Here is an 11152-nt window from a genome sequence, read left to right as displayed (position 1 = left end):
GAAAAAATGTCCACAGGTCAGGGCCCTGTCTGGCTTAAATATCCACAGATTTCTGGCACACAGTCTGGCCCAAAGTAGGTACTCAACACAAACTGTTGAATGAACAATTAATAGGAACTGTGGCTGGGGAGAGGGTTTCCCAGTTGCAGACATTGTTACCTCCAGGGGCCCTTGGCAGTGTTTGCAAAGGTTTTGGTGGTCACAACTCCGGGAGGTGGGTGCTACCAGTCGGGGATGCTGCTAACGTCCTGTAATGCACAGGACGGCCCCCAGGGCGGCAGCGCTGAGGGTCAGAGATCTGGATCGGGGAGAACGTTAGCTTGTTTAGGAAAAAAAGACGGATCTCAGCTGAACGTGCAATGAATGAGTCTCACCCTCCCCTCTGGGAGTGGGAAGGAGATTCACACACATCGTCTCTAAGCCTTACAAAGACCCTAGAGGGCAGGAGTGATCCCCACTTGACATGAGAAGTCTGGAGTTCAGAGCAGTTAAGCCACCTTCCCGACATCACAGAGCTGCCAAATGGCAGCGTCGGGCTCGGAGCCCATACTCTCCACGCTTTCCCGCGGCAGGTTTCCCCGGCCACCGGTGGCAGCAGCCCCAGCCCCAGGCCTGACGCAGATTCTGCTCCTTGACAAGACCCCGGTGATTTGTGCGCGGTGAGTGGTTCAAGATGCACAGCCTTCGAGCTCTTCCCATTTCCCGAGGTTCCAACACAAAACCCTCCCTGATAAAATTGCCGTAATTAAACAGTCGCGAATCACAACAGGATATGTGAATAATGAGTCCTCAAAACAGAGCCCCATGAGACCAAGCCCCCAGCTGGCCCCGTGTCAGCCCTAACTGACGTTTTCCCAGCCCTTGTGGGGACAAGCCCATAAACGTAAGCGGCACCAAGCAATAGAGTCATCGCTCCTTTCACCTGGCACATTAGGGCGAGAAAGCACTCCGCCTGAAAGCTTCCTCTAAGCGGGGCCTGGAATTAATCTTGATCGGCTATAATTCAAAGCATCGTCAGATTTTCACTTCTCGGAGTCAAAATTCACCCTTCTCACCCTGTTTTTATAGCTTTGCTTGAACCTCTAAGAGCTTGTTTGGCAGCAATATTTCAGAATCATGAAAACATCGAGATGTTCTGCTAGGGAAGTAATCTAGATAGACCTTTGGAGTTGTCTGTCTGTTTGTTTACTTATCTATTTATTTTGCACATTCTAACATTTCCAGAGAATATACAGCCCCAGGGTGGGGACTTGGTTGTTCAAGCCTGCACGGAAAAGATTTGCTAAAACCAACAAACGTGGCCCCCTCGGTTCTCAAACTACTGTGTACACAAGTCACCCGGGATTTTGCCAACATGCAGATTCTGACTCCAGTCCTCCTGGACCTTAGCGAGCCACCAGGTGACCCTTGTACCACTGGTCCAGCCACCACTGTGGGGAGGGGGGCTGGGACGCGCCATTCCTGGTTAGGAGCACAAACTCGGGCTGGGCAGACCCAGGTTCTGATCCTGGCTCTGTCCCCCAGACCAGCCAGACAACCTTGGACGAGTGGCCTAGCCTCTCTGAACCTCAGTTTCCTCATCTGTGAAATGGTAAGACTCCTGTCTTCACAGAGTTACTGTGAAAATTGTATTAGATAATCCACGTAAGATATACCAGGGGAGTCTTCAGTAGATGCAATACAGTTGTTTGGTTTGGGAGCATTTTCAGCTTGTACACTGTGGCCTGGCATCACCGCCTGCTAGAGAAATCTTTGTGAGCAATCCATACCTCTCTCTGGTACAGAGAGGACCCTCTTTGTCCCTGTATCCTGAGGCAGTAGCTGGGCAAGGAGCAAATGTGAAAAGTCACGTGGAACAGGCCTGCCTTAAATCCGGGCTCTGCGTTACACACGAGGGTCACCTTGGGGACCTGGAAGGCCCTCAGAGGAATAGGCAAGCCATCTTCCGCACCGCTGACCCCACGTCCAACAAGACATGCCATGGATTGCCAGCAGGGGGAGACGTGCTTCCTGGGGAAGCGACCTCAGAGACCAAGTTCTGCATACAGAGTAAAAAGAATCCTGTTTGCAGTAAGACCCCCACCCGCGGGGTGGCCTAGACTCAGGGAGCCGTAAGTTGGCGGGCAGTGACGCTGATGTGAAACGTCAGTAGGAGACCCGTCTTGCCGTCTGTGTGTCAAGGTGACCTACATACACCTTGGCTTTCAGCTTTCGCAGCCGTCTGCCCACACGCGAGTGCAGGGGCAGAACAGCTGTGTGCGTGGTCCTTCCAGGGGGATGGCGCTTCCGGGCACGCGGCGCTTCCTGCCTGCGTCCTCCCAGAAAGCTAACTCAGTTAGGTTGACACCTAGGCGGCTTGGGAGTGACTGCCAGTTGGAACCCACCTCCGCCAGGTGGCCAGTACATGTGCCCAGCAAACAGCTGCGGCACAGACACTGGAAGCAGCGGGGCTCGCAGCCCTGGATCCCGGCTCGAACCAGAGAGACCTTCCAGGTTGTGCTGTTTCTCATGTGGCAGCTCAGTGCAGTGTCCCAAAGCAGGTATCAGCGGGGATCTGCTCTCTCGTGGGCTAGTGATGCTGCTCAGCAGCGTGGGGCAGCCAGCTGGTGGCCTTTAAATCCGTGACGTCTTAAGGGATGTCACAGCTCTCTCCCGACAGACTGATATCGGTCTGGTGGTTTTGTGCCTTTCAGCCCTCTGTTGAAGCCACCAAGGGCCGTGTCACATGGGAAGTCAGGGGGCAGGGCTGCTGCCACAGACTCTGGCCTCGGTGATGAAAAGCGCACAGCCCTGCTCTTGGTCGCCACACAGACCCTCCTTCTCATCAGCCTGGTCTGGCCTTCAGTCATGTGATTTCCTCATTGATGGGAAAAAAAGCGATGGGATGAAAGAAGGTGTGGGTACAGGAAGAAGAAGGGCCGGGGGTGACACCCAACATTCTGACTTGATGACTGCGGCTTCTGAAGACCCACCCCTGTCCCCTCCACCAAGGGCAGATTGACCAGAAGGGCATAGTGAGAAGATGATGAGACTTCTGAAAAATATTTATTCTTCAGCATTTAAATGTGATGGAAAATCTTCCTGCTGTGAACATCTACGTCCTTGTGAATTTGGAGACTTGCTTCTCAGGCCGGATACCAGTCGTGGGTGCTAAGGCTGTGCTGGAACTGCCATGAGAGGTCATTGCATAAAACCCAAACCCCTTTGCAAAGCCCACCAGACCCTCAAGGTCTAGTCTCCGCCTACCTTTCCAGCCCCATCCTGTCCGCCATATTGAATTCCCTCCTCCTCCCAGAATGCACCATGCTCTTAGCAGCCCTCACCCTCTGAAACTCCTCTCACCCAGTTCCTCTCCTTAGTTTCTTCTTCCAGAAAGCCTTCCCCAGGTGTACATGGCCCCTGAGGCTTCTACAATACGACCCTTTTAAAACTTGGTGTGATAACTGTCTGTTTCCCTGCATGTCTCCCTCATAGACGGTGAGCTCCATGGGGACAGGACTGGAGTCATCCCCCAGCCTAACACACCTGGTCATTGCGCAGATATTTGTCCACCACTTTCCCCATGCTGGATGTTGACCAGGCTGCCTGGGAAGCAGCAGGGAGCAAGACATCTCGCATCCGTGCCCTCCCATAGTCCAATGCTAGATGAGACAACAGGCAAAAAGTACAAATAAATACATAGCGTGCATCACATCTTGGGAAGAACAGTGATCCAAAAACCAGAAGTAAGGCCAGAAGGTGGCTGCACGCTGCAGCATTTGCAAAAGCGCGTTCATGTACCCGACTGGTCTGAGCGTAAAGCTGAAGCCACATGATGACTTCTCTTCTGTCCAGCAGGAAGATAACCCCTAGGGGGACAGTGGTCTTGCCCCGCAGGACACAAACCAAGTTTGTGTCTACTATGGCGAGTTCAGCTTGTCGCTTTTCCCTGGGGAGGGTACACAGCCCTGTGTCTCGTGTTCCCTTTTGAACCAGCTTTGTCATCCTGCGTTGTCCCTCATTGGTGAATCACGTAAGACTGACACGTGCTATCGGTTTCAAAAGAATTATGTTTTAGTGGTTTCGGCGTTATAACCTGGACAGGGCTGATAAGGTCTGTGAAGAAAAGTAAAGCCATCCTGGGGCCAGGGGAGCGTCCACCAGGGGCAGGGGAGGGGGCCCAAGATGGGAGGTAAATCCTGAGGAATGAGCCCGCCCTGCCAAGTGAATGAGCGGATGAGTGAATGAACGAACTGAGCAGAAACACAGTTTGCAGGGTCCTTGCTCGGGGCAGCCAATGTTGAAGATAGGAGGCGAGCGTGCTCTTGGCTTCCCGTCCGCCGAAGGGGCCTAGGGGTCATTTTCTCCTGGGGGTTGCAAGGTTTGAGGACGTTGGCCCCCGTGGGGCGCTTCACCTCAGGGCCGGCTCCATGGAGGACCCTCGCCACGAGGTGGCGCCCCAGCCTCATGAATTGACAGCAGGAAGCTATTACCCACCCCCCAAACCCCCACCCCCAGGCCAAGGAATTCAGGACAGTCATCAGTCAGTCCCCTTAAGCCACTGGCAGCTGCTCCAAAGCACGGGTCCCCAGCGACTCTTGGGGGACCCTAAGTAACCTGCTGCATATCATACATGTTGGCTCTGATTGCCGCCCAGTACCCAGCTAACCCCACACCTAATTCAGATCAAACCCACGTTTTTATTAGGCATTTAAATTGATCTCATTTCTCAGTATACCAACCCTGAACCCATTTTAGAGGTGGGTCAGCTGAGGCTCAAAAGCATACGTGGCCTGTCCAAGGCCACAGGACTAGGAAGTAACAAGGGAGGGGTCTATACCCAAGTCTGCACGAGGCTGTAATCAGCATTCTTTCTATTGCCTCCTGCCCAGAGTAGGGATTGCTTGAAGACAAGGAAGAGTGGAGTGGATTGGAGGCTATGCTGTGCCATTGTCCTGGGTAGATGGAAGGGTTTGATGTACTGGAGCTGAGACCCAATTCTACCTTAGGCTTTATGAAGTGACCGTTTCGGAGCCAGGAAGGAACACGTCTTTGGGGCGGGAGTGTCTGGATGAGAAAGGACCGAGCTCAGAAATGGGCTCCAGGGGCAGGTAGTGGTGTTTCCAGCTTCAAAGCTCACGAAGAAGAGAGCCTGGGGCCGATAGTTTGGATGCTGGGGCCACGGACTAAAGGAACTGAGCCTTCCCCCTACACCCCCTCTCAGAGAGGGCCTCCGAGAGGCACTAAAGCTCGGTGCCTCTGCATCCGTGTCTGTGAAATGGGCACGCTGGTGGTACTTACTGTCAAGGTCGTACTTGATGTGCCTGTGAAGGACCTGGTACGTGAGCTGGCTTGGGGGTGGGGGGAGGTACTATTCTTAATTACTCGCTGCTGCATTGCTATTAACAGCCTGTTGCAAGGGGCGGGACCTCCCCAGCCAGGCGCCATGCTCAGCTGCTAACGGCAAAAATGATCTCACTTGCCACACCACTGCGCCTCAGTGTTACTTGACTGACAGCATGGGTTATTTTGAGGAGAAAAAAAAAAAATCAAACTCTTGAGTGCACCATCTCTGAAAGGTTTCCACGACAACCCACACCTGGCTGTTCCGGCGGGGAGGAGAGGGCGGCCTCCCAGGGGAAGAATCAGAACGAGACTCCAGAGGTGGGGTGGGGGTCCTCCCACTGCTGTTTTCCCAGCTGTTTGTACAGCCCTGGGCAGGACGGACGCTTTACAGGCTCTCTCTCTCTTAAAGCTCTCCACGACCCCGCTGTGGTTCTCACCCCCACTGTGCAGATAAAGAAACTGAGACTCAACTCAATTGAGAGGTTGAAATGTGCCAACAGCCACTGGGTGATTTGGGCCTTTGTGGGTTTCACTTGTCGCACTGGAGGAGCTGGAGGGTGCCTCGCGACCTCAGCACTCTTGACATCTGGGGTCCACTACCCTCGATGGTGGGGCTGTCCTGTGCACTCCAGATGTCTCCCCAGTGTCCCTGGCTCCACCTGCTAGATGCTGGACTGGCTCCCTCCTCCTCCCAGTTGTGACAGCCGAACCCCCTGAGTCAGGGGAGGTGCTCAGGAAGTCAGGGAGACACCCAACTGTCAACGCTCCTCCGTTGGGCCAATGCCCCTTGCGGGATCACCCTGTTCTACCTCGCAAGGAAACAAGAGTCAGAGAGGAGTAGGGGCCCCCAGGGGTCCCACAGCCTGTGAGCAACAGGCTGGCTAGGAGCTCATGTGGGTTTGACCCGAGGCCGGCCGGGCGGCTTCCAGTATAGCCTCTAACCAGTCCAGACACCAGCGGTCTCTGTGCACACGGCACGGCCAGCTCAGCTCACTGTGCTGTGTCCCAGACGTGAGGACTGGCCAAGGCAGCCGAGAGCGCGCGCACTCCGGCTCAGGACCAGCACCACAGATGTCAGGCCTTGGTGACACACAGGGAAGTGGCGTGGGGGGGGGAGGGCTGTCATCTCCCTGGGGTCCGGAGGCCAGCGGAGGGGATTTCAAAGAACGCGGCTTCGATGCAGTGGTCCTCATAAGGAGGACGAGGAGTGAGCATTGATGTCCCAAGCTCTGAGCACAAGCCACCACTTTCAGTCCCCTCAGCAACCAGCAAGGGGACGCTACCATCTGCCTTTAGAAAGCCAAGGTCGGAGAGGGTCGGAGACAGGCCCAAAGTCACAGGGCTGAGGGGCAGCGGTGGGTCTCGGACTGGAGTTCACCTCCGGAGCTGCTCCCGGGAGCCGGAGCCGGCTCCAGGGCCTGGTACCTTCTGGCAAAGCAACTCCATCTCCCGCCTCCGAATTCAGCAGGAGACTGAGCATTTGTATGGACTCCAGGCCTGCAAACTCCCAGGGGGCCCGGGATTCGTTCTCAGGAAGCCTTTTCTGGTGGGAAGGGCCTTTGAAATATGAGGTAAGCAACTCTTCAGTTCCCACAAAGCCTGGTATCTTTGCGGGGTGTTCAGTTTGGAAAGACAGAAAAATAAAAGGAGACTGTGTTCTCTAATTTGTGTCAGCTAAGCACATACTGAGTCCTGCTCTGCGCTGGGTGCTGTGCCTGCCCCCCCTGACGCCCCCGTGCCCCATAGACGATGAGTCAGGCCAAGGACCCGTCCCCGAGGAGCTCACTGGCCAGAGGAGACACCCCCTGGTATAGATCATTTAACAGCCCAGTCCCTGACACAGAGTAAACTTTCGGCCAACAGTTTTGGTAGGTGTGGGAGAATAGACTGCGAGGGAACAGAGGAGTGAATGAGAACTTGAATCCGCTCGTCAAGTCGCGACCCAGCGACTGAATGAATGGGCTTGTGAATACCATGAAAAAGGTGAGCACAGGCTGCGAGAGCACAGGAGAATGGCGTTTTAAAACCTTAGCAGTGGCCAAAGATGATGGTGCTAGAGGAGGAGGGAAGGGAGGAAGAGGAGAAAACTCCCCCCAAATCTGGAACACTGACAGCACCAAATTCTGAATGTGCCGCAACGGGAACTCTTGTTCACTGCTGGTGGAAACGCAGAATGGCTCGGCCCCTGTGGAACAGTCTGGCAGTTTCTTACAGCACTGAACATACTTGGGCCATACGATGACCCAGCAACGGCACCCCTTGGTATTCACCCGAGTGAGTTGGAAACTGACGTCCACACAAGATCTGCATACAGATGTTTATAGCAGCTCCAGTCTCTCTCTCTCTCATTTTTAAAGAGGGGTGGCAGAGAGAGGGAGAGAGAGAACTCCCAGCAAGCTTCTCACTTTCAGCACGGAGCTCAACGTGGACGTCGATCTCAGGAACCGTGAAATCATGACCCGAACTGAAATCAGGAGTCAGACGCTTAACTGACTAACTGAGGCACCCGGGCACCCTTCTGTTGTCTCTCTCTCATTTTTTAAAGAGTTTATTTTTAAGTAATCTCTACCCCCAACATGGAGCTCTAACTCACAACCCCGATTTCAAGAGTCACACGCAACTGAGCATTGGGGTGCCTCCAGGCAGGCACCCCACAGCAACTCTATTCGTAATTGCCAAAAGTTGGAAGCAAGCAACATGTCCCTCACTGGGTGGATGGATAGACAAGCTGTGGCATATCCACACCCTGGAATATTATTCGGTGCTTAAAAAAGAATGAGCGACCCAGCCATAACAAGCCATGCAAGAGACTTTAAATGCATATTGCTAAGTGAAAGAAGCCAATCTGAAAAAGCTACGTACTGGATGATTCCAGAAAAGGCAGAGCGACAGAGACAGTAAAAAGATCAGTGGTTTCAGGGTGTTAAGGGGAGAGAGGGCGAGCCGGCAGAGCACAGGGGATTGTGGGGCAGCGAAACAAGTCCGTATGACACTGTAATGATGGACACGTGTCACCGTACATCTGTCCAAACCTGCGAGTGGGCAGCACCAGAGGCGAACTCCCGTGGACACTACGGACGTTGGGTGTTGATGTGTCCGTGCAGGTTCGTCAGTTGTAACAAACATCCCCTCTGGTGGGGATGTTGATGGGGAGGCTGTGCATGTGTGGGGGCAGGGGATGGGTGCACGGGAAATCTTTCTATCTTTTCCTCAATTTTGCTGCGAACCTGTTCTGAAGTCATTTTAAAGGGGAAAAAAAGTAAGAAACAGACCCTAGCCGTGGTCAACCGGCAACGTCGGTGATGGGGGCCGTGGGAGCAGCCCCCTGCCGATGACCTGGCCCAGCATTCTCTACTTCTTCGCATGCTCGCCTGCCTCCTAGCCATCACTGCCTGAGACTCACCCCAAGGGTTCTCCCCAGCCACCTCAGCCTGCCCAACCCAAAAGAAGCACTGGGGAGTTGACACCCTGGGCGGGCAGTCTTCGACCCGTGACTGGCAGTCGTTGGTGCGTGAATGCCCCGGGCCCTAGCCCTTTAGTGGGGTAACTCTGAAGTGAATGCCCTACCCAGCCAGCCCCCAGCACTCCCCAGCGGAATGCCACCGCAGCTGCCCCTGCGATCGCATCATTACCTACTCTTCCTTTCCTGTGTGACTAGCCCACCCCTACTGGCATCGCCTGGGTCACTTCTGTCCTTGTGTCAGGGTCTGTTTCTGGAGGGACCCAAACTATGGGAGTGATGATTCTGATGACGTTCATGACAATAGCTAATCTTCGTGGAGGACTCACTGCGAGCCTCCCGCTCTCCTGCGTGCTGCAGGGACCTTTCTCCTGTTTCACACGCACCAGAGCCCGGGCCGGCCAGCAATACAGCCTCACCTTATGGGATTCTTCATTGTCACAGCCGCGATCTCCAGAGTTTGAGGAAATAACGGCCCTACGGCTCTGTCTCCTGATTTTCGTCTTCGGTTGTCTGTAGGGAGGAGAGGGAAGGATGGGGAGGTGTAAGGACTTTGGATCTGCTGGCCCTGGAGAAAGAGGTTGATCTCAGTTTGGTGAGGTTTCAGCAGGGAGTTGATGGACAGCTCCTGGGGGCCAAGAGCTCCCCCAGGGAGGGGTGAGAGGAGTCAGCACCTTCCCTCAGCATCCTGCTTGACACTGTCCTTTGCATGCAGTGGAACGGATCAGTATTAATAGAGCACCTGCTGTGTGCCAAGTAGTGTCCTCAGAGATCTCAGAAACGCCATAAATGTCAGACATGCTAACAAAGTCCTCAAAGATCTCAGATGAGACATAAATGCTTAGTTATTTTCTCCAGCAGTGGAGATGAGTAGGGGAGCCTCATTCCTCCGTCTGGTGCCCTGCAATGCCCTCCCATGTACAAACAAGAAGAATTGGGGTGAGTGTGAGTGCATTCCTGTGAGCCACAGGAGGAGGGGACCTAGAATGTACTGAGCACCTTGCAAAGTGTTGAAACTACATACATGTTTTCCAACACGGGGTTTCTCAACCTTAGCACCAGTGATGTTTTGAGCAGGAGAACTGTTTGTGGTTAGGGGCTGCCTCCGGGAAGCCCTCCAGGGAATGGGAGTGGCACTGGGGGACAACACCATTCCCCTGTCACTTCAGCGTGTCCTGAGCTAGAAGGAGAATCTCACCACTGTGTTTCTTGGGAACTGGCAGCTCTGAAGGGCCCAGTCATGGTAATGACAGTAGAATAAAGCTGTGACACATCTGTGATGTGTCAGATGCAGCAGCTGGGCGTGGCACACCCACCTTACGGGGTCGGGGTTGGGGTCTGGCCGGTAAAGGAAAACCAGAGGCAGCCCCTGGGTCTTTGAGGAGACAGGTGCATGGGAATGAGTGCAGGGAAATCCCACCCAGACCCCCTCTTAGCATTCAGGCCTCTGCACACATGTCACGTCCTTCCAGGTGACCCCACCCCCCCCACCCTGGCCATCATGGCTGATGTCCTCGCTCTGAGGGACTTGGTGTCTCTCAAACCACTTATTGTTAAAAATTTGTTTCCTTAGTTCATGTTTGCCTCTTTTATGCTCTGTCTCCCAGCACCAGAATGGAAGCTCTGTGGAGATGGGACCTCAAACCCCCAATGCCTAGAACAGCTCAGGGCCTGGCACAGAGTAGATGCTAAATGCGTGTTTGTTGACTGACTAAATGAAAGAACAGATAAATTACTAAAGGAGGGAATGAGTGAGCTCTGGGCCAGCCTCGCACAATTGGGCGAGTTGCTTGGTGAAGCCGGTAATAACAACAGCTTCCGGTGTGTGGGTATCCACCAGGGACCAGGAATGAACACCTATCATTTACCCCAAAGGGTGACCTACTGTGCTACGTACCTTTTTCTTCTTGCGGCAAAATACACATAACACATTTACCATTTTAGAGTGAATAGTTCAGTGGCATGAAACACATTCACAATGCTGTGCAACCATCACCCCCATCTAGTTCCATGACATTGTCAGTATCCCAAATAGAAACCCCATACCTATTAAGCGGTCACTCCCCACTTTTTCCACCCCCAGCCTCTGGAAACCACTCATCTGCTTTCTGTCTCTGTGGCTTTCCCTATTCTGGATACTTCTTATGAATGGACCCATACAGTGCGTGGTCTTTTGTTTGCAGGATTCACCCACATTGTGTCATATGCCAGTATTTCATTCCTTTGTACGACTCAGTAATACTCCACTGTATGGACATACCATAATTTGGCCATCCATTCATCAGTTGATGGACATTTGGTTTGCTTCCACATTTTGGCCACTGTAAGCAGTGTTGCTATGAACATTCATTTACAAGCTTTTGTTTG

This window comes from Lynx rufus, unplaced genomic scaffold, assembly GCF_022079265.1.
Source record: "Lynx rufus isolate CCGP_SWC_20201006 ecotype Redwood Valley unplaced genomic scaffold, mLynRuf1.p SCAF_23, whole genome shotgun sequence".
In the NCBI taxonomy this organism is placed as follows: Eukaryota; Metazoa; Chordata; class Mammalia; order Carnivora; family Felidae; genus Lynx; species Lynx rufus.
This window is presented reverse-complemented; position numbering follows the sequence as displayed.